Here is a 23,187-nt window from a genome sequence, read left to right on the forward strand (position 1 = left end):
AGGATCACACAAAATGTAATAATTTGTAATATGACTATAGCAGTAAAGCATTCCCCCCCCCCCGGGGGCACCACTGATACAGCACAAGGGACTCTAGGTACACCTCTGCGTATGTGAAGTGTTCAGAATGCCATTCTATTCAAATTCTCTACCCCGCTCCTTACCTCAAGGTCATGGGATTGAGCCCCCAATTGGGCAAAAGATTCCTGTATTGCAAGGGGACTAGATGGCTGTTGTGATCCCTTCCACCTACAGTTCTGTGAATGGGCACAGTGACAGCCTAAAGGCTTTCACAGTTTTTGTCTCAGTAGAAAAGATGGGCCAGAGAGCTCCCTTGAGAAGCGAGACAAAAACTCAAAGGGGGCGTGGCATTTTGTGAAAATCCATCTTTAGAAGTAGAAAAACACAAAGCCTATTACTTTTTCATAAACATCTGGGATTTTTAACAGAAATCCACAAGTGTCTGGGAAGGTAATAATGCTCCTGTGCATTTCATAAAATTGCTGTAATTACAAACGAAACCACCCACACATGTAGTTTTGGAGTTTAGAAATGTTTCTGTCATGTGCCTCGTTAAGAGGCTTCTTCCTTTTAAACTTACGAAAGGCACTTTCCTTTGTAGGGTCTGCAAATGGAGTACATAGCTCACAGGGCTTCACTCATTGCTACAAAACATGTTCTCCATCACATGTGCTTTGTCATTCTTTCCTGAAAGGTTTGATCCAGTAAACCAGATCTGTGCAGCTAGGCTGTGTGACGGAATAGATTTAAGATAGCCACTGTCTAGAAGCATTTTTTAAAAAATAATTCTGTCCAAGTGCCCGGGTATGAAATCTTTATTTTGGGGAAAAATACATGAAAAGAGCCATTCTGAGTAGGAGCCTTAATCATAAAAAAGCCAACTATAAAGGAAAGAATTGTAATGCAAATGTAATCAAATTCTAACAAGTGTGCCTGAAGATACCTGTTGAAAGAGAGAGAGAGATGGGGGTAGGAATGATTAAAGAACATAATCTCGGAATCAAACTGTGCATAAAATCACAGTGAGTCACATTAAATAAATACATGTAAGAGAAATAAGCCCATTAAAGGCATTACTATGTGTAACAGTATCACACACTTAGCAATGCTTGCCAAAGTTTGATTCACAGAAAATTGGGGAACTAGGGGCTGGGAAATCAAACTGCTGAGCCAGGTATTGTTTTACAGTTTGTAAATTTACTTGTTTATGGTGTGCCATTACAAATTTGCAAAAAGGGATAAGGCCACATCCATAAAATGTTAGTATGGTATCAAAAGGTAGATATAACAGACACCAAAGCAATTTTGTAATCCTAATAAATTATTCCTCTTGCTCTGCCAGCTGTCGTTCAATACTACAGTATAATGAAACAGCATTTGCATTGCTCTGTTTTGAGTTCCTCTTTCATAAAGTATCCTGCCTTCTCAGATCTTGAAGGAGAGGATGAGAAAGGGAAACCAGGGGCTGGTTCATACAGGCAACATTCATCACTTGTTGACTATAGCATCAAATGATGTATTGTCTGTGTGGATGAACCACCACAGATCAAGCTACACATATCAATGTGAATTATATTTCATTACTAAATGTAAAATGTAAAAGGCTGTAAATTTCAGCTAAGACAATAAAGGCAATCTGAAATCGCTGCTCAAAATCATGTCACGGTAGCTAAAAGGCTCTGCGGAATAAAAGAAGCCCTTTTCCATTTGAATAGTAGGAGTTAAGGCTAATGAATTTTCACTGTGAATTTTCCACAGTGTCAGTGCCACCACAGAAAAGGACCTGCTCCATGGGCCTAAACAATCTAAATTCATTGTGTGAAAGAATATGTAGCAAGGCCTCATTCATAGGTTTCAAATAGCAGGGAGGAACATAGAATCATAGAATTATAGAGATGGGTGATGTGAAAATAAGAAGACTGGACCACTCTGATTAAGATGGCAACCGGTCAGATAGCTGGCTCCGGGGCTCCGCAGATCATGTGGTTTTAATTTAGTTTTTATTGGTTTTAACTTGTTTTAAAATCAATTATTTTATCAATTATTTTAAATTTGTGGAGTTGGAAGGGTTCCAGAGGGTCAAGTCCAACTCCTCGCAATGCAAGAATCCTGCCCACAGCCATTCTTAGGTGGACTTGAACCACCAACCTTCTGGTTAACAGCCAAACACATCGACCCATTGCACCACCTGAGGGTACAGGAGAAGATGCTCCTGAGTTCAAGATCACATGAACAGTGAGTAGAGATGGTTATGCCTGGCAAAATCATTTATCAGGAGTAGAAAACAGATAATAAGTATTTAGGCATGCCCTTGACATCATTTGTGAAATGTACATTGTGGCACTGATAAAATCATATGGCTCATCACAGTCAATACGATCAAAAAACGATGTGTTCAAATGAAGTCAAGTAGAATGATGGCAAAGAAGAGAGAAAACAAAAAATGTGATAAGGAGTTCAGAAAACTCCAAAGCAAGCAGGGCATTTCAGCATTTATTAAAAAAGCTAAGCAGTTTCATTTCAGCTCTATAACCATCGAATGCTCAGCTACCATCTTTGACTCATTCTTGCCTATTTATACACAGATCAGGCTTGCAATACGCCAGGCCTAATCACTGTATATATGCTGTTCAACATTTTGCCTGCCCCAATAAAATGTGCCCAATTTTTCAATGCATAATAGCCTAGGGGGGGTTGTGAAAAAAAGCTCTGAAGTTATTTTCCAGGTTATGATGTTCTTTGATGTTACGGTAACACTTCTGAATAAGTAAATATTTGCACGAGAACCAAGTTACAGTGAAAACCTCACTCTCCAAAAGATAAATCCAGAGTTGGTTTCAAGGCAGCCAGTATTGCTGCCATCATTTATCCATCAAAATTAAATCCACGTGTGGGTGAAAAACCAAGCTTTACGGGAAAAATTTTACCTCCTCCAGATACATTTTATGGATATGCTAAATGTTCAATGTAGCTCGTATACCCAGGACGTAGCCTCGCGGAATGATCTTAATTCCACATGGCAGATGGCTCTGCTCTACAGTTTCATAGGCCCCTTTGGAGACTTCTAACAAACCATCAAATACCTTTCTAGACCTCTGCCTGATAGAAGCCACATCCATATTACTCAAAGTGGCTGATGCGACAGAAGCAATGGAAGCACTGGGTTTGTGCAGCCACCCAAAACAAGAAGAGGGCTCCTACAGAAGCAGTCAGAGGAGCCACCTTCCCAGAGATGGGTTGCTGTTGTTTACTGGGCGGTTGCAAGGAGGTTGCTGAGGTGCAAACGCACCAGCAGGAGTGCTAAATAAGCTCTGCCAATGCATTCCCATCGCACTGAGCTCCCTGCCACCAACCCCTCCACTTCCAGGTGAGCAACAGTGACCCACCTGCTGAGAAGCTAATGAAGCAGCTCATTACCCAGCTAGCCTCTTCTAGAAGTGATAGTACTGTTGCCCAGTCAGTTCTTACCATTGTTCCCAGTTACTCTCTTGGCAAATGCCAAGAGAAATGGAACCAGAATGGGGCCGCAAAGGAAGAGATGCACCTGTGCCCTTGGGGAATCCTGTAGTAAAAACAGTCTTGGGGGGAAAAAACAACCTATGTTATGACCTTCCCCTGAATCAGGCTCCTCCAACTCCCTCATCTTCTCCCACCTTCTCATCTGACCGCCCACTACATTCCATCTCCATGGGACTCATGTGGAGCCTCTGTGTTCTGTGACATCACTTCAGATCAGCTAATCAGTGCCAGATTCTTCAACAGGTGCAGAGTGTCATACAGATTGCCTTTCAGCTTATATCACAGGGACACAACACCTTCCCCCGAGAGTAGCTTTCAGCTCCCTTATTGTGAAACCAGTTGAGAAGCTCCACTTTCCTATGATCTATCAGGAATTTGTAACCGGCTGCCACCAGGAGAGGAGCAGGATTTGGTACAACCCACTTGTTTATGTCTCTGCTAAAGGTAAAGGGAACCCTGACCATTAGGTCCAGTCATGGCCGACTCTGGGGTTGCGGCGCTCACCTCGTTTTATTGGCTGAGGGAGCCGACGTACAGCTTCCGGGTCATGTGACCAGCATGACTAAGCTGCTTCTGGCGAACCAGAGCAGCGCACGGAAACGCCGTGGAGCTAGAGCGGTACCTATTTATCTACTTGCACTTTGACATGGTTTTGAACTCCTAGGTTGGCAGGAGCTGGGACCGAGCAACGGGAGCTCAGCCCGTTGCGGGGATTCGAACCGCCAACCTTCTGATTGGCAAGTCCAAGGCTCTGTGGTTTAACCCACAGCGCCACCCGCATCCCTTGCTATGTCTCTCCTAAGGTCACATCTATTTCCAGCCACATCCTTTGTTCCAGGATTAATGTGTTTTTTTCTTTAAAAAACATTTTTATACATTCATACCTTGGATCCTAAACTCCTTTGTACTCGGATGTTTTGGCTCCCGAACTCTGCAAACCCAGAAGTGATTGTTCCAGTTTGTGAACGTTTTTGGAAGCCGCACATCTGACGGGGCTTTTGTGGCTTCTGATTGGCTGCAGGAGCTTTGGTTTCCCAATGTTTTGGAAGTCAAATGGACTTCCAGAGTGGATTCCGTTTGACTTCCAAGGTACAACTGTATACTGCTATTCATTTAAAAAGTGGTTTATGATAGCACATAAAACTATACAATTCAAACCATATAAGAAGTTAAAAACGGAGACCAGTGAACTATTGTGAAAATATGTATTCTTAATTGCCTGCATAGGCCTGAAGGAAGAGAGAAGTTTTTAACAAGCTTTTAAAAGCTGAAACAGAAAGCACCTGCTGAATCTCTATTGGCAGAGTGTCCCATGATATTGGACAAATGAAACTAAAGTCTCTGCTTCCTGTTGTTATCAGATGAGTCTCACCAAGTTGGGGAATGACCAGCGCTACTCCTGCAGATGCTATCAGTGATTGAGCTGGAATATAAGGCTTCAGGTCACTAGGGTAGCTTGGACGTAAGTTGTTCAGGGCTTTGTAAATTAACCCTGTAAGATATAATTCACTAGCACTTGAATGGTGACAGGTTCCTTGTCCATCATTTAGAAAGCATCAAAGTTTCCCATTGCTTCAGCCTCAAAGAACCTGGACAGTTGTAGTTCTCCAATGAAGTTAAGGTTCTCAAATGGACCATTTTCAGAGATCCCCTGCCCTACCCACCTGCCCCATACACCAAAGAGTCCCAGGGTTAGTTATGGGAAGCATTACGCAAATCCAGTTTAAAATTTGTACTGTAGGTGTTTCAAAGGGGATTAATAAAAAATAAAAAAACTTGCCAGCAAAAGCTCACAAAAGATTTACAATGGAAATTGAAGCACCTGAATCCTTGACCCCTGGATTATTTATATTACTATGTTCTCTATGATCAAGACCTGCTGATTATTGCTATCTATATCAAAATGACATCATAAAACCTTTTCTGATTCAAATGCGATTTGGGTGGATTTAAATCAAAGCTCCTCACTTCAAACCCTTCTCAAGTGCAAAAAGGAGTTATTGATTCCCATAAACCAGGGCATCACTTCTACATCCCTTAAATTCTGGTGGCATAGGGAGACTGTGCGCGGGCTGCTTCTCCAGTCTGAGTCACTGCCAGGAGATCTTTGAAATAACACTGTTTTCGCAAAGGGGAAAATCTATTTCAAAATAATAGCAAGACAAAATATTAGTGATCCACTCCTTGGAGTTTTGGAGATTAGAAAACCTCTTGCCCTTTAAATTCCAGCTTTCAAAGAACACTATGGAGAATTGTTTGAGCTCTTAGCTCCTCTATCTGTTTGGCTTTGCTCTAGTGGCGAGAGCATCGAGTGCGCGGCTGAGTGCCAGGCTGAATGCCTTTAAATAGAAGAAGCCAGACAGACATTTTGGGCTGGCTCCAAGATTTTGAAGGCCCACAAGCAAGACCCAACAGAAAGTGGGCAGGATGTGTTAAGCAAAGAACTGCTTTTATGACTGTCCACTGTCTCCTCCTCCAGCCCTCCCTCATACATTTACCCAGATTTCTTCAGCCCCTGCACCCTGCCCTAGGGATGGGCTGATCCTCAAAGTACAGCTTGGAGACAGCAGCTATTTCTGATACTGGATTACTGATTAAATGTTGAACAAAATGGTTCCTTTGGTGGTAGCAGCTAGAAGCTGAATGTTACCAGAATGTTTGCTTTAACTTCTTTTATGTTACTCCTCTTCTAAGCTGTTGAGTAGTTTTCCCTGGGGAAGAACAGAAAATGTACTCGGAATGTGTCAGTAAATCTGACAACTTTGTAAACAAATCCTCTTGCAGAAATTGGTTTGGCCGTTTGTTTGTTTGTCTTCCACGTGGTACAGCCCTCCTTCTGTGTGCACCAAAACACAATAGACACAAGCCCATCTCAGGTTAGCACACACAAAAATGCCAGGCTGCCTTAATAGCATTGCTTCCACAAACCCTTTCAGTTCACATATGTATGCTAAATAGGACTGGGTGAATTTAATGATAGAAAGTGCTGCCCAGAACAGGACAGGAACATATGGAACTGCCTTCTGATAGGCTAATTCATTGGCCCACCCACCCAAGAATTGTCTATAATTGGCATTTGGTCTCCATTTTTTCCATATAAAGGCATTGTTGCCTCATCCAACAGAGGTAAATGCTAATACAACAGGTGATCTATACATGTCCCCAGAGCTGAAAAGGCTTGAGCCTGGATATAATAATGCCTTGATAGCTCAGTTGGTTAGAGTGTGGCACTGATAATACCAAGATTGTAGGTTCAATCCCCACATAGGACAGCTACATTGCTGGGGGTTGGACAGATGATCCTCAGGATCCCTTCCAACTCCACAGTTCTATGATTCTATGAGCCAAGGCTAGACTAGACTTCTTTGTCCATGACACAGATACACAGCATGTGTGTACCTATTTGCACATGTATTTATTTCTATTGGGTTGGAGCCCATGTTTGTGGTTAGAAGGTTTCTGAGTGACTTATCAAGCTACCATGTGAGATGATTGGCTAGACATCACGCACTAGGGAACCAAAAGTTCTAAGATGGGATTATTCAGGGAGCCAAGACACATGGGCCATTCTAGACTACTGAGCCCCAAACTACATATTACAGTTATTCATTCATGGCTATATTTCTTTAGAAGAAAAAGCACCTGTGGGACCTCAATCCAGATCAAGGCCCACGCCAGCTTTCTGCCAACCCTTTCTCCACCATCCTGAAGGCATGCATTAAGGCAAACAGCACCTTCAGATTCAAATAGCAGACAGGGAAGAAGTGGTTTCCAGCAGTGAATTGGTGCAGGGCCCTGATCCATGTGGGAAACCCATTCAGGATTAGGACCCAGCCCATATGCCGGCCAGGGTGGAGGGGAGTTGCGGTCCAAAACATCTGGAGGGGACAAGTTTGGCAAAAACTGATAGCGAATCAAACTTTAAAAGGTGGGTTCTGTTTCAGTTCAGGTTCATGAGTATATAACTATCCAGTCTGGTTCTGGTTTAGACATATGTACTAGCCAGTGGCGTAGCGTGGGTTGTCAGCACCCGGGGCAAGGCAAGTAATTTGCGCCCCCTAACCCGTGGATTTGCGCCCCCGAACCCGTGGATTTGCGCCCCCGAAACCCTAACCCCCAGATGTTGCGCCCGGTGCGGCCGGCCCCCCCTGCAGCCCCCACGCTACGCCACTGGTACCAGCTTTAAGAAACTGGACTTGTGTGGATGGTAGCTTAGTTGCTAGGTAGCATTGGACTTATTTTATCTGGCTGGAAGATTTCTATTCCATTCCATTCTGCTAAGGGAAACAATGAAATTTCCATCTAGCTTCCTGACTAGTGTGTCCTCTAAGCCTTCCATGGCAAAATTGGAACCAATTTGAACTGTAAATAGAATCATTAAATAAATAAATAAACTTTTACAGTCACAGTTTAACTCCTAGAAAATGAATGCATGGAAAATATTTAATTTGAGAAATACAGTGGTACCTCAGGTTAAGAACTTAATTTGTTCTGGAGGTCCGTTCTTAACCTCAAAATGTTCTTAACCTGAGGTACCACTTTAGCTAATGTGGCCTCCCACTGCCGCCGCCACACGGTTTCTGTTCTCATCCTGAAGCAAAGTTCTTAACCCGAGGTACTATTTCTGGGTTAGTGGAGTCTGTAACCTGAAGCGTCTGTAACCTGAGGTACCACTGTAGGTATTTTTATTTTTATTTACCTGCAATTTACATGCACTACTGCTATATCCTCCTGAACTTTCTCAGTTGTATTTGACAATTTAGTAGATTGAATGAATTTCAGTCCCAAATTGTTCCTTTCTATATCAACTAGCAACACAGTTTTAGCTCATAAATGCCATTATATAAATCTGTGCAGGCAATTCTTATGTTCTTATTTTCACTTTTACAGACATGAAGCTCATTGATAAAGTAATCCAGGTAAGAACCAATACATTTATGGGCCTCTCTTTGTTATTCTCAGCCCTCTGGGGATTAGTTTGAAGTAGTAATCTGAAAAATCAATCACACCCCATACATCATTTGAAATATAAGCTTCGAGAATTTTCAAACTATAGTTTCGTTAGATTAGCTTATTCTTTGTCTTCAGCTGAGCAAAGCAATTTGTATTTGGGATCAAAGTAAATGCCAGAGTCATGAAAATTACCAAGCTCTCTGGCTCCTGTCTGACTCCGCTGCTGCAGTGATTACCTATGAAATACAGCATATTTTGCCTTTCTACAACTGAAGTATTGGGTGAGAGGGGACAAGCTCCTTCTGTTCACGCTTAAAAGAATCTCTTGGATTTCTGCTCAGAGAAAGTGGTTGCGTGGCAAGTCCCCTCCCCCATGTGAAATGAAGACACTGGACACAGTATTTAAGGTTAATGGGCATAAAAGGCCACAACTTTATTGATTACAGAATTGGAAGGTATTGGCCTTAGGCATTGGCTCCTATCGACTACCCGGCATGGGGACCGGGAAGGGTTGTCCACAAGCCGTGGGAGTCCTGTTGAAGTATGCCAACTAGGATCCCAATGGGTGTCACCGCTCTGGGGCGTGCTGGAGGCCCTTACCTCCCTAGGTTTCGGACAAGGCAACGCCCCCCGGAGTCCTCTACCGGACTACCCTTTTCTTTTTGGGGAAGGTGATGGCATTTCCTTCCCCCCTTTATTTGCATACCAATTGACCCCTGCCAATGCCTAACCGCCAATACCGATTAAGTTGTGACGTTTGCTACGAGGTAGGTGAAAAAACCAAAAGGCTCAAAGTGTGCTGACTTGGAAAAATTCCTACCAGGCCCCTTGCGGTGACCAACCGAAGTCCATAGCAAGGTCAAAGCTACCTAAAACCTAAGGGGTGGGTGGGATGGGAAAAAACCGCTCAGCTGGTAAGGGGCAAAGAGGGCGGTCCCCGGGCGTGCCTAGCCTTAAATAGGCTAGGCCACACCTCCCCGGTCCGCCGATTGGCGGGCTGGGTCCCCGACACACCCGGGGATTCCCTAATCTCATGGGGGCAAAGGCCAGCCCCTGCGTGGGATGTGGGAGGGATTTCTGCCCGCAACCCCCTCTCCTCCCAGGTCGGAAATGGCTTTATATTGTTTGATATTTATGGGTGCAGATCAGTTTCAAGGCAGTCAAGAAATTTTACAACTGGGTTTGTCCTGTTCTGATGATTTTGGTCAAGTCCCCTCCCCCACCCCAATTCCCCCAAAATTGTGAAATTTCTGAAAATTGGGGGCAGGCAGGAGAACTTTGGTAAAATGTTCAGGAATATATTGGCAGCTTACATCACATTCATAACAGCAAAATTCATTGCAGTACCTTTGAAAAAGCTCTCAACATTGAATGGATCTAAGTAAGGGTCTTCATATCCACCTAGGGATGTTCATTCTGCACCCTCTGAGCTTGAGCAGGTGTAAACCAGACTGATGCATCCTCTATATTTTACTTATTCTTATTCTCTGAATTAATGCTTCATGTGGAACTAAATTGCCATTTTGATAGTGTTAGCAGCTTTGAGTTTGCTTTCAGAACGAAAGGTGGGTTGTAAATTGAATGAATAAATAATGAAAACTAAGCAAGGCAGACATCATGTCGTCTCAAATATATCAGTAAATAATCATCACCTTAAACATTGCACCAGACCTTATTCTCAAAAGAAAGCTGAACTAAATATCTAGGCCACTTGACAAAACTGTACCTCAACCAGGAATAAAGAGTAAAGGCACAGGTACTGGGTTAACTGAGGGCCACAACTTTTATTTCACATTTATAGCCATCAATCTGCAGCAAGAGCCTGAAAGTTGTGAAGCAACAGGATAGTCTTTCCACCTCCTTGGAACCAGAATATTCTGGATAAAGCATTCTGACCCAAATACAAGCAGTAGACATCTCTGCTTGTGTCTGCCTGGCCACCTCTTGGTTGAAGGAGGCTTTTGCCCTGACATCATTGCATTTACTAGATTATTGTTGTTTAGTCGTTTAGTCATGTCCGACTCTTCATGACCCCATGGACCAGAGCACACCAGGCACTCCTGTCTTCCACTGCCTCCCAGAGTTTCATCAAATTCATGTTGGTCTCTTCTATAACACTGTCCAACCATCTTGTACTCTGTCATTCCCTTCTCCTTGTGCCCTCAATCTTTCCCAACACCAGAGGTTTTTTTTTCCAGAGAGTCTTCTCTTCTCATTAAGTGGCCAAACTATTTGAGCCTCAGCTTCAGGATCTGTCCTTCCAGTGAGCACTCGGGGTTGATTTCCTTCAGAATGGATAGGTTTGGTCTTTTTGCAGTCCATGGGACTCTCAAGAGTCTCCTCCAGCACCACAATTCAAAAGCATCAATTCTTCAGCGATAAGCCTTCTTTATGGTCCAGTTCTCACTTCCATACATCACTACTGGGAAAACCATAGCTTTAACTATACGGATAGCTTTAACTATACGGATCTTTGTCGACAAAGTGATGTTTCTGCTTTCTGAGATGCTGTCTAGGTTTGTCATCGCTTTTCTCACAAGAAGCAGGAGTCATTTAATTTTGTGACTGCTGTCACCATCTGCCATGATCATGGAGCCCAGGAAGGTAAAATCTATTTACTAGATAGGGAAAGGGTATTTGTGCAAGAAATCAGCACCCCTTCTTGACGTAATGTCATTGGCTAGAGTAACCAACTAGTCAGCACTTTGCTGGTCTATCCAACAGGTTTGGAGAACTGGATCCTTATCTTTCTCATCCTCCCTTCCCAAACCAAGCTTGACATGGGTGGGGCAGCCACCTGTCAATCACCTGACATCACAATGATGCAGTTTTTGCCTATTCAGTTTGAAATCAAGTTGTCTAGGTAATGGCACAGCACTTTGCAAACCCTGATGATCAGCTGATAGTCACTGTTTGCAAAGCACCCTGCAGAAGGCTTTTTGGGTGCTGGTGAATGGCAGTGCCATAAACCACCTTTCGGCCCAGCCATTTTTACCTGCCCTACATCTGATGCCATATAGGATGTTTGGTGTAAGGCAGATTGGCCCAAACAGCCTCATGAGACAAATGGAGAGGCTGGCAGGCCTAATTAGCACTCTGGCATAGCTAAGATTGTGTTCTGACATATATCCACAATTGAGGTCTGAAAAACCAGTAAACTCAATCTTCTGACAAACCAGATTCATCTGGCTCCCCTGACCTGCCAGATCCTCTCTGGTTCTGGCAGATTCTGACATGGCTTCAGTGCCCTGGACTCCACATCCTTGTTCCTCCTGGCAGGAGAAGGTAAGTTCTGAAATCACAAGTTGACAAATGTTTTAAAATGCCTTATGAATTTGTAATCCACCACGGCATAATGTGACTTCACTCATGAACTGATTCCTCTGTGGAAGTCAGTTGCCTCCAAACTGTCACACAGACTTCATGTAAAGGATATAAAAAGGAAGTTACTGTCCTAGTCTTCTGCACAATAGCCACACTCAGCAGAATTAGAACACATTAAGGTTTCATTAATAACATGGCTTGCTGAAGTCAAGAAGCTGGCTGCATTAAAGAAATATAATTAGCTCTAAAAGCATAATAGCGTAAAAGTCATCAGTAGGCTCCTTGGCCCTCAGTGTACAAACAAATGTGTTGTTTTCTTAAAGAGCTATTTAAGAGGCTATTGGCTCTACAAATGATACCATTAGTTGGGAGTGTCTGCAAGATGCCAAACCAAAACACAACTGCAAGAACAGCCAGAAAAGTTATTTATCGTTCTTTGGTTACTTAGCGGAAACATGGTCTTGCATACAAAGAGCTGCATTAAAAGCTCATTGGGGGTCCCAACAAAAGTGCTGAAAGCTGGCCTCAATTCTTCCCTCATGATGTACCTCCATGGCCTTCTCTTGCAGTGTTGAGGAAAAGGATCCATGCCACAAGACATGTGCTGCCCCAGTCTTGTGACCCTACATTAGAACAAAGATGGCTACCATGATTGTAACAACTATTGTGGAATCTCCCTGCTGACTACAGTGGGGAAAATCTTTGCCTGTGTATTTCTCAAAAGATTACAGTTCCTCATTAGCAGAGTCTCTCCCAAGCTTTAGAGCTCAGAGGTCAACATGACATGATTTTCTTTAATATGATATTTTATTTGCCACTCCCTCCCGACTTGCTGGTAGCTCTTCCCTGGCCTGTGGTTCAAGTGGAGGTGGCCAACCTCTATATATCTGGTGTCATTATGGAACATGTGTCACATTTGTTCTCTTTTGAAAGAGGGACAAAACTCAGCAACTGTGGCAGGAAGTTGGCTATATGTTAAAGCAATAATAATAAGCCAGGGGTAATGTTCAGGAAGTCAGTTCACTGAAGGATAAATGAAACTTTGGGGACACCAGAGAAAGCTTTGGGGATTTTGAGCAAAAATGAGGTCTTCTAATGTTCTCCATGGTATTTGTGGGTGGTAAAATGGGGCAGGGTGAAGGTCCACTATAATTGTTCCTCAGAAATGTCTCCACTAATGAAATTTCGGCTCACTTGATGTTGAATGAAACTCGATTATTCAGTGGAGGGAGGAAGCTACGGGCTAAGAGAGAAGAACTGGGTTGGGAAGGAGCCAAGCTTCCTTCAACAAAACTGAAATAAAAATCCAAACAATATTAGAATTGGATCCACGGTTGCATCTGAAATATATAGATGATGAAACTGGGGTGGCTATTTTGCTAAATATTCTTCAGGAATGACTCAAGATCTCCAAGAGTTCGGGAACAGTTCAAAAGAGAGCTATTTTTCGGCTATCGTTCAGACTGTGGTTGCACATGAGGACTAGTGGTATGCTATACGTGCATCTTATCTTGCAGGTCACCTATGTTCTTCTGGCACACAGGCCCTGTGGGTTCTGGTTGGAACATGCCTCCAATGTGTCAAAAAAGGTCAATCCAAGAGTGACAAAAGTTGAGAGTAAGGAAGGGTCCTGTAATAGGATCTCTCTTGAGGTTTAGCTGATGTTGGAATCAGCTCCAGTGGTAGCTAATGTTATCTAAGCAGGTTATCCTTCAGTAAAAGAAGCACCTAGCAGAACCATCAGAAGGAGGGCATCACAGACCCATAAATCCATTGGGTGAAAATTGTCATAAATAAAACTTCCACTGCTTCCATTGCTGTGGGTGGGAGGAGGTGGGCTTGGTGGAGTTGAAGCTAACCCTCTAAGCTTCTGTACTGACAGATTTCTGCCTCCAGCCACGCCTTTCCATTTTTGAATTGGTCTGAAATTCTTCACAGTGTAACATTTAAAAAGCAATAATAATCGTATCATCAGATAATGCTTTTGATTATTATTATATTTTTCCAAGCCTGGGCAAAAGAAATGGTAGTTTAAGTAGACAGTAAAGACACAGTATGCTCTTGCAGAAGTGACAAAAATATCATAAAGACAATTTATTCCTTTTCTGCAGTTTGTACTACAGTTTTACAAAGAGTGCCAAAGGTAATTAGTGGCAGAATTCAGATAAAGTATTCAAACTTTGGGATCCAAACAGCCTAATCTCTGGGCCCCAACTATGTTGAATAGCTCATTCAGATCTCTATCTGTACCATATAAGACACACGTCTCCTCTTACCTTGTAAATACCTCCCTGAAAACTTTGCCCGGGCATTCGGAACAGCAGGTGATCTCCAAAACATGCTGTTCATCTGAAACGGGAATCTTTTCCCTTTATGTGCTTTCTCAAGAGAGGCAAATGAGAAAGCCCATTGGAAAAGTATTCTCACTAATAAAATGTTATCTCAAAAAGCACCGTCAAATAATGCAGACAGAGCATTAATGCATAAACAAAGCTGTCACCCTTGGTGGATCGGCTGTGATTTTGCATTGCAAAAACAGAACAATCACAGCTGAGTGATGGGGTGGGGAGGGAGGAAATGAATTTGTATTTTATCACAGCACTTTCCTACAGATATTATCAAGCCAATTCAGCAAAAGGAATGAATAGGTAGATATTGCTGGATTAGGGGAGCTCATTTGCAAACCTTCTGATCAAATCGACAGCTGTGGAAAAGTTTGTTCAAAGTCGATATGCTACACACCATAGAAATGTTACACACCATAGTTTAGGCCATGAATGGCCACTTAACAGCCTGAGGTCCAAATCAATATCCCAAAACAACATGGCGTCCCTTCAGCAACCTCCCTTCAGGAACCTCCCCTGTTTTAAGGGAGGTGTGGTCAAACTCCCCCCCCCCACACACATACAATTAGGACATCTTTCAAAAAGTTTGTTACTGCTTCAGCCCATCTCTGATGATGACCTTATACCACTTGAGCATATCACCTGGACATTTTCTAAAGATGTTAAACCAATTGTGTAAAGGACCATGCAGGTTTTAAATTTTATTTTCCCTAAAGGGGGAGACAACTGGTAGAATCTGCCCTTTAAAAAAGCAATACAAATATTGTTGAGCAGATCTGTTACAGATCTGAAATTCGGGAAGATGGCCTTATAGCTTCACTGGAAGTCCTCCAGAATAGATTTTCAAATGAAAATTCTACCACTATGCACCAGGATTTCTGCTAAGATCAGAAACAAGCCTATCTGCTACTGAAAGATGGGCAATCTGTATCCCTCCAGATGTTGTTATATTCCAACTCGCATCAGTCCCAGCAAGCATGACCTGTGGTTAGGTATGGTCGGAGCTGCAATTCAACAACATAACAGAGGGGTGCAGATTCACACACCCCTTGATCTGCTGAATCCATTTTAACAGTGTGAACACAACACATCAGATGAGCTAATGAAACACTCTGGTCACACATCACATCTGTGCAACAGCAAAGGCTATGCTTGGGCACAGCAGTTTTCCTGAAAAACCTAATTCAATTTTGAATAGACAGGCTTCTAGCCCACACTGCTGCCAGCTCAATACAACTTGAAAACATGAATGAAATGTGTTTTGAGCGATCAAAATTCAAAAGAGAGAGGACCCCCCCCCCATTTTTCCAAGATCAGTCAGTGATCAACTTTCCTGTACTAGGCACTGACCTCAATATCATTCAGACAATATAATATTTCAATCACACAGATCACAATAAAACAAGAGAGAGAGAAATTCAGTACAATTAATCTCCAGTTTAGTCTAAACTAAGATCTATTATCTGCTTAGGAGTCCCCTACATTAACTATCCTGATTTTTTTTCTATTTCTTTCACCCTGAGTTTTCTTACAGCTAAAGCACACTGTGCTCTTCTATAGGTCAGGGTGTTTCCAAGACAGCCGCTGAATGAATAACTGAAACCTAACAAATCAATTAAATCCCTCAAACTGATGTCACATTAATTCAATATTTGAGAAGGAATCAACTTCCAGAATTAAATAATATATGTCTCTGTGAGTAAATACTGGGTGGGGGGGGGATCACATTAATTTCTCAGTCTCAGCAGTAAATACGGTTACTGCAGAATACAATTTATGACTTATTCATGTAGCTAGCAATATTTTATAGACTGAATTCCTTTTGCTCTTAAAAGTTCAAGTCAATATGTCTGCAGACGCTGCTGTGATTTACATATTGTTGTAAACGTGCTCCTTGAGAATGAAGGATTGCATTTTCCTCTAGGGATTTTCTTTAGCCTAGCCCTTGATGGAGGATGATAGGAAGGTTTGTGATGTCTGAGGGTTACACCAACTACTGGACATTGTGTTCTCCCTCACCTGCTTGGATGGGGGTGGATGGGAGCTGAACCATTTTTGGTTGTCTGACATCTATCAACTTTTAATATGAGTTTTGAGTTTGCTGCAGTGGCTGGATGCATCTGTAAGCCTCTATACCATGTGACTTAATCTTGTTTATGCATGTATGTAGTGGCAGAGGAAGCCATGGGCACTCAGAGTGGTAAGCATGACGTGCACCTGGGGGCGGGCCGATCTGCCCAGGGGGCGGGTCAGTCAGCCCACTGGGGTGCGCTGATCTTCCCGGGGGTGCCATCAGCACTGCGCCGATCTGCCCACAGGGGGCGCGCCAAATGTCATCCACTGAGATGACGCCTGTCCTCTCCCCTGCCTGTCTCCTCTAGCCAGGAGTGTGTGCGGCGGGGCAACCACACGCCCCCTTGCCCATGACTCCCAAGCCTACAGCTACAGTGAGCTGGGAGAAGTGGTGCAGCAACTGCTTTGCTGGTGGCCCCAATGGGCTGCTGGGGACACCACTCACTGTAGGCTTGGGAGTCATGGGGGGCATGACAAATGTCACCCCCCTTCAGGATGACACCCAGGGCGTGACGCACCCCCCTTCCTACACTCCTCCGTGTATGGCATATCTGATTTTAAAATAGTTTAATATTTCAGAACAGTTTCCTCCCCAGGCCTGAAACAGAGTGAATATGTGTATCTAGTATTTGCCCTGCACACTCCACACATCTGATCGAAGTAGACTTTCACCTACAAAAATACAGGCCTCAATAAAGTTTTTAGGTTGAAAGGTGCAAGTTTTTGCATTCCTGTTCTTATTTGGATGCTTTGGGAGCTGTGACTTAACACTCCCTTGAAGTACCCCTTCCTTCCTTTGCCATGTCAACAAGAGAAGTCTGCCTGAAAGAATCTACCAATCACATTGCTATTTAGATCTTTGAGAACTAATCTCAGTAAATTAGATTTATTACTTACAATATGTACTTGTGTGGGCTTTAGGTTTCATTTTTTAAAAAAATCACTCCCCTTCAGCACCCCTCACTGATAACAGTATTTTGATACTGAAAGACCCACATATCTGAAACATGGCAGAAGTTATTGTCCCTGCAAGGATACCGATAAACTACCACTCTAAGCACTCCTGACCGTCTGTGGTGTGACCTTCTCCACCATACTTTACTTTTAAAACAAAAAGGTCCCAAGATTTATTTTACAATCAGCTTCTTTCAGGTCACACAATAGACGGGATCGTTCAGTTACTACCACCCAGGCTAGCTGCTTGCTGCAGATGACAAGATGAATATCTGTAAGATTGCATTACCAGTTCTTGGAACCATTGTGCAGCTCATCTGAATGGTGCTATCAAATGATGCCCTAGATAAACTCTCTTCATTGCGTATTAAATTGGACACATAGAGAGAATGATTTCCCCTATTATTGCTTGCCAAGCCATTTTACTTAACACAACATTAGTCCTATCCATGCATTTCCTTAATAAACTGATTACTCTTAGCATTAGAGGGAATAAGGTTATTTCCCCCTTTATTTTTATAGCTTGATTCCACTCCTACACAGAACAATGCTCCCCCCCTCTCTCTTTCTCTTTCACATTTGGGATTACTAAAATCTCTGATAGACAGATTAACCTCTTGTGCTCATCTATCTCATCCTTATTCAATGATACATGACTACAATGACTTTTGCAGAAGAGAGTGTTACTATTAAAGTGTCCCAGACAGCTAGTATAATTCTAAAGCAGAAGAAGCATACTGCATTCTAGAAGCCTCTGTCTCCATAATGTCATTCTGAGCTGGGTATCCTGTGGCCCTCCAGAGGTTGCGGAATCATAATTCCCATCAACCTCAGCCAACAAGGCCAAAAGTCAGGAAAGATTATATCAAGTTATCTGCAGTTGAATTTCTCTTATAATTCATGGTGCAGAGTTATAGTATTGGGGGAAACTACAGACAAGTCTATGTATTTGAAAACGCTTCTGCAGATATCGACATTTTTGATACTGTATAAATATAATAGTTTGTGTTGAATGGATAATGGATTTTCTTTTTGGTTCAACTCAGTGTGCAGTGGCTGCGAAATAAGGCAAATTCCATGCCTTAAAATGTAAAAGTTTCATTTAACAAAAAAGCGCAGAGATGTTATTAAGCTGGCCAATGTGAAGCACCTGCATGTATCTTTTTAAACAGTGAATGCAAGACTACACACCCTATGACTGCACTTCAATATTGGAAGGCAAGAGCAAGAGACAAACCCCCCATCCCCACTCAAAAATTGCTTCATAGTTCTCACATCAACCTCTACTTTTATCAGGTGGTTTCTTTCTGCCCGTCACCCACCCCCACCCCCCAAAAATGTTGAAAATGTTGGGACAGCTGTCAGAAAGACACTGCTTCCCTGGGAAATATGTGACTCCAGCCTCAGAAACATAAAGCGATGTCTCACATCAACAGCAGGCATCCACTGAAAGATTTGGGAAGGAACCCTGAACAGCAGAACAGCTGGAACTATCTGACTTTGGATGTGCCACTGGGACAATTTTAGAGATGTCTGAGAGTTCGCTCTGACATTTAGCCAGCCCAAGACTTGAAGCTGCCCTCCAATTTCTTCAGAAGCAGTAGCAGGTGGCAGGGCGCGGCAGGGTGAGGAGACATGGCTTGCCTGACTTCCTAACATGGTTGCTGTCACTGATCGAGAGGAGGAGGGGCAAGGCTGCAGGGCGGTTGGCACAGAATGGGCAGAGCAGTGGGGGAATAAGATGTTGTGCCCACACTACACTGACCTCTCCGCTGCCTCGTCCTTCCCCCTTTCAGTTATTGGCAGAAACCTTCATGTTGGAAAGTCAGGTGAGCAACAGTTCCCCACCTCACTCTGCCCTGCTGGCCACTAAACCAAGATTCAAAACTGGTTTTTCCCAATAAACCACGGGTAAAATTAACCACAGTTCCATTGGTAAGAATAACATGGCTAACTGAAAGCAGAAGCCTACAGCTTCCTCTTGTGGCAGCGTCTGATGGGGAAAGAGAGTGCATGGACCCTGGGCTCATTAAACCACAGTCAACCACAACACTTCAACACAGCCATTGTAAATCATTTGGTTTCACCTGATGAGAAAATGCCAAATTTCATTAAAAAATAATAATAATTCAGTAGCATTCTAGTCTCCATTTAAAAGGAAGACATATGTTTGGAGAGCAGATACAGCCCATCATAATTTTCCACCCCTTTTAACAATGTCCTACTGCAATGTGTAGCTATCAAATTGTCATCATAGATTTTTGGTGATGCTAAAGTTTGGGATTTTGGCAGTTGTAATGGCAAACATAAGGATCCCCTCCCGCCCCTGAGATCATTGTGAGCAAGAGCCCATACTACAACAAAGTTCCCAGCACCACAAACAACCCCCTTCTCTTTTCACAGAAAAAAATGGGAAACAAAAATGTCCACAAAACTCCCCTCCCCCAAGTTTAGTTCTATTTCCCCCCCCCCCTTTGGGGACAGGGAGAGATGAATAATTCTAGCTTTCAGATAGCATTTGTGTGTTGTTTTGTTTTAGTTGTTGAGCAGATAGAACATCGATTCTTACTTTCATAAGCTCTTAACATTTCTTGAATTATCCACTGCAATTGCTCACCTGGGAAACCAATAAAAGGGAGGTAATACCATTTTAATTGCCTTTTAATACTATTTATCCCTTTGGTTAGAAAGGCGCAAAGTACCACATCACCCCAGAGCTCACTTTGCCAGAAGCAAGTGCTAGTTCATGGATCAATGTCAGACAGGGAAGAGATAAAGAGTGGTGCTCCACTCCAGTGATGCTCAACATCCTCATAAATGATGTGGATCGTTGATGTGTCCATCAAAATGTGTGGATGATACAGATTTTGAAAGAAATGCATGGATTCTGGAGATGAAATGCCAGCGTTAATCTGGAGCACTAAACAGTAGCCAAATTATATCTAACAAATATAAATTAGAATATATGCGGAAAAGAATCTAAAGAACAGGTTCCAGGGTTTCCAGGTTATAATCTGAATATGAAACAGCAATATGACTCTGTTTCAGAAAAAGAGTATGCAAACTTGTGTCTTGCTGGGTATGTTGAAATTTCCTTCTTGTCCCCTTTACTCAACTGCTTGTATCAGGCACAGTCTCTGTTTTCTTGTACCTGCTAATTTATTGGCTCTATTTTGTATTTTGGAGGGATTGGGGATTTTAAAATAAAATAAAATACCATTAGTCTAAACTGGTCGAGTTGCTAGTCTTCGGGACTATGATCTCCCTGAAAAATCTCCGGAACCTCAATCTCTACATTGGATCCATTTTGATTCTAGTGTGTATATGTATGTAAATGTGTGCTCATGAACACAAAATCCCAGAGCACTGCTTCACTTCCATCGAAGAATAACTGCCTTTCCAGATACTAAATGTTGCTAAATGTTTTGAGCTGAATCTGATCCATACAGCCGCATCCATTGTGAGATTAAACATTCTTCGGGTTGTTGCCACTCTTGTTTTGGAGTGAATTGGGTTGCAAAAAAAAAATCTGCAGAACATACTGGCTCACGAAAATGTTCTGCTCATGCATAACAGTGTATACTGTGTTAGTTTTATGATGTTAGCTGCCCTGAGCCCAGCTGTGGCTGGGGAGGGCAGGGTACAAATAAAATTTCATTATTATTATTATTAATTATTATTATTATTATTATTACAGTGGATGCTTGGGTTGTGAATGTGATCCGTGCAGGAAGCACATTCGCAACCCACAGCACCACGTCTGTGCACACGTGGGTTGCGTTTCTGTGCATGCATGACCTCCAAAACCCAGAAGTAACCCGTTCCGGTACTTCCGAGTTTTGGCGCATTTGTAACCTGAAAAAACGCAACTTGAAGAGCCTGTAACTCAAGGTATGGCTGTAATAATAATAATAATAATAATAATAATAATAATTATTATTATTATTATTATTATTATTATTATTATTATTATTATTATTATTTTGGGCACTTCCTGAAATGAATGAATAAGTCCACTCCCTTGGTTTTAGAGACTAGCTGATCGCTGGAGGCAGTTACTCTCCAAAGATGACTAGGTGAGTGCTTAGAATCATAGAATCAAAGAATTGCAGAGCTGGGTAGGACCCCAACAGTCCAAACCCCTACCATACAAGAATCTGAACTAAAAATTGCAAGACGGTTGTTGTGCTTAATTGCAAACCAATTGCTGTAGTTTTCAAAATGGAGCTCAAGTTGCTTCAGAAGCCTATGGAAAACAAGCCACTGGAGAATAAATGCATATAGATTACACCCTGTAGATAGTTCAGTTGGTAGAGCATGAGACTCTTAGTCTCAGAGTCATGGGTTCAAGCCCCATGTTGAGCAAAAGATTTCTGCATGGCTGGGAGCTGGACTAGATCAGGCTTCCTCAACCTTGGCCCTCCAGATGTTTTGGGACTACAATTCCCATCATCCCTGACCACTGGTCCTGCTAGCTAGGGATCATGGGAGTTGTAGGCCAAAAACATCTGGAGGGCCGAGGTTGAGGAAACCTGGACTAGATGATCCTCAGGGTCCCTTTCAACTCTACAATTCAATTATTTTATTATCTGTGAATGTAATGTCTAATCATGGAATATGTGGCTTGAGTAGTGATCGTTGGCATGGCAGTCAAGTGTATTAGCAGTCCACAAGAGTGTCCCATTTTGGCTGCTGTTGTTTCTTGCTGCTGCTGATGTTACGTTACTTTTATGCATTGATTGTAAAAAACAAATAGCATGCATTTTATACTTATATTTGTGAAGCATTCTGTGATATGTAAACAGAAATAATAAATAATATTTTCATGTTTGACATTTGAAGGGCATGTTAGCTGAAATAGATTTACTGGAAGCGAACCCCATCAATTTCAATGGGAGCTTAATCTCAAGAAAGCATTCTTAGGCTCACAACCCAATTTTGCTTTATTCCCCTTTCCAAAACATTGTACCTCTAAAAGTAATTTATGAAATGCCTAGCGATCTCTTCCCTGGGATGACCTAGGAAAGGTGTCTTATTTCACAGTCTAATAGAATTCATTTAAGGTACCGGGTGAGTTACTGTTAGTGCTCCTTCCACTTCTAATACCTTGTGAGAGTGAATTCCCCACTTATCAGAGACTTCCATCTTGACTTTTATGCAATGGCTTTCTATAGGAGCTGACAGAACAATGAGCTGAGCTGTGTGCTTTTCCTTTTTTAATTAGATTAAAATTTATGTTTTATTGTTTGGAAGTTCTCTGTCCCAGTTATGTAAAGAAGAAGGATGAAAAGTAAATGTGCCAATAATATATGTACATAGCTTCAAATCACACTTCCTTTTTGGTTAAGGAAGTGTGGTCTATTATGACAACAACATTTTGATGGAGTCCTTTCCAGAAATGCTCCTCCCCCAAACCTCACCTGATATCAGCCAAGTATATTTTAAATTGTTCCTGAGTACCATATGCAATACTTCAAAGCAGATTCTTATGACTGGCTAATATATAAACCCTGCCTTCCATCTGCTTGTGCACACTAAACACACACACACACACACACCAATAAAGAGAGTCAAAATTGAGTTCTTTGCATGATGTACTACAACACTGATTGCATTTGCTTTGATCAAAGATGATTTTGACAAGAGTTATATTGCATTTGTTAATCAGCAAAATGCTCTTAAAATGTTATTAAAACAAGGTTATTGAATCTGATGGAGGAAGACTGCTTTCTCTTTACTTAAAAAGCCAAACAACCAATCCGACATGGTCAAATGCAGATTTTGGAAAGAGCATGTCATCGCCATGTGTTCTTTTGTTTTGTTCATGGCATGCCCTTTCGGGAGTACACAAGTTAGCCCTACTTCCACCACCTCACAGGAAGAAGCTTCAGACCTCCATGCACAGAGATCTGTCTTAGTCAGGCTCCCTGTTGCAGGGAAGATTCTAAGCATTGTCAGCTGAACATTCTTAGAATCCCACTTCAGCCCTTCAAAGAAC

At 42.4% G+C, this 23,187-nt stretch overlaps 1 long non-coding RNA gene across 1 annotated transcript; it reads left to right on the forward strand.

Moving 5' to 3' along the window:
* Positions 1–3,923: 3,923 nt before the first annotated feature.
* Positions 3,924–8,658, forward strand: LOC309532373. The gene is made up of 3 exons (XR_014219825.1): positions 3,924–3,984; positions 4,902–5,002; positions 8,431–8,658. It is a non-coding gene; the product is annotated as an uncharacterized lncRNA (long non-coding RNA).
* The last annotated feature ends 14,529 nt before the right edge of the window (positions 8,659–23,187 follow it).

This window comes from Podarcis vaucheri (assembly GCF_965113315.1).
Source record: "Podarcis vaucheri genome assembly, chromosome: 5".
NCBI classification, from domain to species: Eukaryota; Metazoa; Chordata; class Lepidosauria; order Squamata; family Lacertidae; genus Podarcis; species Podarcis vaucheri.